The following is a 5,034-nucleotide window of genomic DNA, read 5'->3' as shown; positions in this document are numbered from 1 at the left end:
GCATTGAAGTCTCTAATTCCTCTAAACCCCATTCCCCCACGCCTTTTGAATAAGCCATCCGATCCCAACTCATCCAATGTATTTTTCTCTCCCCTTCCTTAGAGCCCCACCAAAATCTTGCTAAAATGGCCTTTATCTCCTTGCAGCAATTCTCAGGTAATCTATAGCAGCTCATGATATATGTTGAGATTGACTGCACCACTGCTTTAATTAAAACTTCCTTACCATCTCTCGACAAGAATCATTCCTTCTAATCTTTCATTTTTTTCCAAACTCTACCAATAACTAGTGAGAAAACTTCTTTTTTCTTCCTACCAAACACCACTGGCAGGCCTAAATATTTGGAGTGGCTTCCAATAGCTCTGTATCCCAACCTCCTATGCAAACATTCTTTTGAGGACTCAGTCACATTCGCACTAAAAGAGACTTCCGATTTATTGTAACTCACCACCTGTCCCGAAGCTTGTTGGTAGATTTTGAGAGTTTGGAGGATAGAATCTGATTCCGCTTCATTGGCTCGAGCAAAGAGCAAACAATCATCTGCAAAAAGAGGTGAGTTATAATTGAGGCTTTTCGAGCAACAAGAACACCATAGATTTATAAAGAGGTAGCCTTCCTCTTCAGCAAACCGGACAAAACATCAACATAAATAATAAAGAGAAATGGTGAGAGTGGATCTCCCTGCCGCAGATCACGTTAGGGAACAAACTTTTTACATGGTTGCCCATTGATAAGAATTTGATACGAAACAGTAGAAATGCATCTCTTGATAAGCTGGATTAGGTAATCCAGAAACTCCAAAACTTCCAAGGCTCCACAAACAAAATCCCATTCAATCCTATCATATGCTTTAGACATGTCCAACTTCAGTGTCATTGTCCCTTTTTTCCCTTTCTTCTTATTTTTCATCTAGTGGAAACATTACATGGCTATAAGAGCATTATCCGTTATTAACCTTCCTTTGAAAAAAGCACTATGCTCCTCACTGATGATGTCTGGCAGCAAGACTTTAAGCCTGTTTGAAATAGCTTTAGTGACTACTTTCATTATCACATTGCATAAGCTGATGGGTCTGAACTCATGGGGCGACATCGCATTCGTTTTCTTCGGAATGAGGGAAATAAAGGTTGAATCGATTGCAGAGGGATCCTTTTGGTTGTTGAGTATGTCTAGGGCAGCTTTATTCACGTCCTTCCCAACAATATTCCATAACTTTTGATAGAATAAGGCTGGTAATCCATCCGGTCCCAGTGCTTTGGTTGGATGCATTTGAAAAATTGCCAGATGTGCCATTGCATGAGTGAAGAGCAACAGCGTCAAATGAAAAATTTTGGGCAAAATCTAACCTGCATAGTTGAAGGCTATACCGAAGAATTTGAGACTAACTTTCTTGAGCACATGAAGCTCTACCATCGATTTAGCCGTGTGGCTGCGACTGTAGTGTATAATGAATATATAAATGATAGAAACCATGTTCATATGAACCCCACCGAGTGGGCTACACTTACTGAGTTTGTTAAGTACTTGGGTCAAACTAGAAAATGTAAGGTTTAAGAAACACCCAAGGGATGGTTCATTACATACATATATAGAGATTCATAAACCCTTTTCAAGGAGAAGATGGAGAATAAGAGAATCAAGGAAGATTTGGTAGATGAAGAAAAACAAGAGAAGGAGATCCAGAAACAAATTGAAAGGGCTGAGCAATTGATGCTGCTATCTAATCCCGAGTCTGATCAGCCTTCACAGGTGGAGACTACAAGGGAACTAAATGCAGAAGATGGAATTAAGATAGGATTTTCTCTTGGGTCATCTGCTAAACCTATAGCTAAGGATAAAGGCGAGACATCGAGGATGGCGTTTGATGAAGAGAAATATGAGGAAAAGAATCGTGTAAACAATTTGAAAAGGAAAGAAAGCGGCGGTGGAAAATCAACTCTTGATGAAATGTTCACGGAAGAAGAGAGGAAAAAGGAAAAAAAACAGGAAGGATTATTGGTTGCATGAGGGAATTTTGGTTAAGGTTATGAGCAATGTCTTGGCATAGAAAGGATACTACAAACAAAAAGGTGTTGTGAGGAAAGTGATTGACAAGTACGTAAGTGAAATAGAAATGTTAGAAAGCAAGCATGTGCTTAGAGTTGATCAGGAAGAGCTTGAAACTGTGATACCACAGGTTGGGGGACGTGTAAAGATAGTAAATGGGGCTTATCGTGGATCCCTTGCTAGGCTGCTCGGGGTGGATACATATCGATTTTGCGCTAAAGTGTAGATAGAGAAAGGCAGTTATGATGGTAGGGGGCTTAAAGCTGTGGAATATGAGGACATATGTAAAGTAGCCTAGTGAGTTTGATTTAATGATGATTTTTGTGATTCTGTTAATTTGCAGGAGTTGGAAAGTTGTTGTTATGTATTATGCGGAAGCTCTAGACTCTAATGTCATCTCTATAACATAAATTAAACCATGGCAATTATCTTTTCTTCTATTGAATAAAATTCTTGGTTGGTGTAATTTAGAATTCTGATTTCTGGCTATAATTATGCTAGAAAAGTGCATGAAAGGCTGGTGACTGCCAATGCCATTGTATCATGTTTGATTGTAATTGTTACTCAGTTTTATTTTTGAATTTTATTGGTTAGTAAAAAGAGCTCTTGTGGGTTGACTGCTGGTACCATTAAAATAGGATAATACAATGTAGCCAAACAATTGACAGCAATATATTGTAGGTGTTATATTCTGGTAAACTATAAAAGAAATTTCACTAAGTCATAGTCTTAGCTTATTTTAGACTCGATCAGGGTATTGTTAGAAAATGAATAACAATAGCTTTGCACTAAATTAAACTCATAGCCATGTGCAAATTACAAAATACAGTTTGAGCAGCTAGAAACACTTTCTTACTTGCCAATGTACAATCTAGTTTGTCATGTAACAAAACCTCAATTTAACATGTTAATAATATGAAATTGGTAGCTTCTGTGTTGCCACTCCCACCAATAAGAACCCGCAATACAATTGGTACCATATAATAATAAGGCAGAATTTTTTTCTTTTTGGAAAAAGTCAAATGCATTAACAAGAAAAAAGTCAAATGCATTAACAAGAAAAAAAAGCACAAGATGAGCTATTAGTTACAGGAAAACAATCAGATTGCCATGGCAGGACATAATCACCACTGAAACTACTCCAACACAAAAAAAGAGATAATTATCAAATACACAAACAATGATAAACAAAAATACTGTCACCTCTAACTATAAAGACTTGCAATAAATTGCCACGGAATAGCCACCATGTCCTCCAAACAACCCAACAAACTTTAGAAACATACACTCCAACGTCCTAGCAGAGAATATAATCCAACACAACCAAATCCAAACAATCTATAAGAAGTGCCTTAAGCAAATCACCAACTCAACCCTGCAACAGCAACACCAGAACCTAAAAAGAATGCAACTCTGAGCTAAAACCGACTGCAATACAAACTACGCCGAGGTGCTACCATCCGGTCCCGGGGTTTTGGTTGGATGCATTTGAAAAAATGCTTCCTTGACTTCGTCTTCAGTGAAAGGTAAGCTACATCTTCTCTTATGATTATCATTCAGCCTTCCACTCAAGGAACTGCACACATCAGGAATGTTAGTAGGAGTAGAAGTATTGAAAATACCTTTAAAGTAGTCAATGAGGATTCTTTTGCACTGAGCCTGTCCCTTCCACCAATTGCCTCTATGGTCCTTCAGTCTCTTGATGGTATTCGATTTTCTTCTCTGATTAGCTTTCCTATGAAAAAACATAGTATTTTGGTCTCCGTCTTTCAGCCACAACGCTCTACTTCTCTGCCCCCATGTGGTTTCTTCTATCTTGAGTAACCTATTCCGCTGCCTCTCAAGGGATCTGTACTTCTAAATTTCAGAGTTATCAGCCGACCATCTACTTTTATCTTGTAGAAGTCCTTCAATTCTCTTGATGTCCTCAGTCACTTTCCCCGTTCTTAAATCCTTGAATGAGTGCTTCAATTGTTGAATGTTGGATAACTTTTGTGTGAAGCCCCCTGTCGTATTCCTCCATAAATGTCTAACCCAATCAGCACATCTATCATCTTTGTCACACACTTCTTCAAATCAAAACACCCATCTCTTCTTTTCCTGTTGAGTCTCCTCGTTACTTATCATGATCAGAAGCACTGCGTGATCGGAGCCATGATGAGGCATGTGGAAAACTGCAGTAAGTGGAAAGGATTCAAAAAAAGATATGGTTGTAAAACCATGATCCAGCCTGCATTGAATATTATCCGCCCCACCTCTATCATTTTTCCATGTATAGGGATAGCCTACAAAGCCCAAATCCTGCAAACCGCACACCTCAAAGTGTTCCTATTCCACATGAATTGAGATTGGGATCGTTTGTTGCTGCCAATCTTTTCATTGTGTTGAAGCACGTCATTAAAGTCACCAAAGACAATTAGGCGATCGCCAAGCTCCTGGCAAATGTTTTGAACCAAGTTCCAAGTATCTCTTTTATGATATTCTGTAGGGAAGCCGTATACACTTGCAAAACACCAATGCATATCATCTTCATCTTTCCTAATGCATTCTCCCCCGATAAAATTAGGGGAGAAGGACTGAATTTGACTGTCTAGCTTCTCTTTCATAGCAGACCCAAACCTCCATATCTCTCCCTTCCAGTACCCTTACAATCAACTGTCAGACAACCTTTGAACCCCAATTTCATCACAATCTTTTGCATTTCATCTTCCTTTAACCTGGTTTCCATGAGAAAGGTCAAAGAGGGGTTCTCAATATGAATGAGCTTTACCAGGGCTCGAACTGCACGAGTGTAATACGGTGAACTGACTTTTATTTTTATAAGCAACAATGTTGCGGTGAGCAAGAGTCGCCACCGACTTTTATTTTGTCCAATTAGGAAAGGTATAAAAGTACAGGAAAGACCTTTTAAAAAGAAAACGGGCTCGGGGGGTAAGTTATGAAAAGGGAAGGTGTAAGCACCCTTTTCATCCGTAGTTATCTACGGGC

The 5,034-nt window shown here is 38.9% G+C and overlaps 1 pseudogene; it reads left to right on the top strand.

Moving 5' to 3' along the window:
• The first annotated feature begins 1,284 nt into the window (after window positions 1–1,284).
• Window positions 1,285–2,344, top strand: LOC131634546 (KIN17-like protein; annotated as a pseudogene).
• Window positions 2,345–5,034: the final 2,690 nt, after the last annotated feature.

Source organism: Vicia villosa, unplaced genomic scaffold (assembly GCF_029867415.1).
Source record: "Vicia villosa cultivar HV-30 ecotype Madison, WI unplaced genomic scaffold, Vvil1.0 ctg.001311F_1_1, whole genome shotgun sequence".
In the NCBI taxonomy this organism is placed as follows: Eukaryota; Viridiplantae; Streptophyta; class Magnoliopsida; order Fabales; family Fabaceae; genus Vicia; species Vicia villosa.
This window is presented reverse-complemented; position numbering and strand designations above follow the sequence as displayed.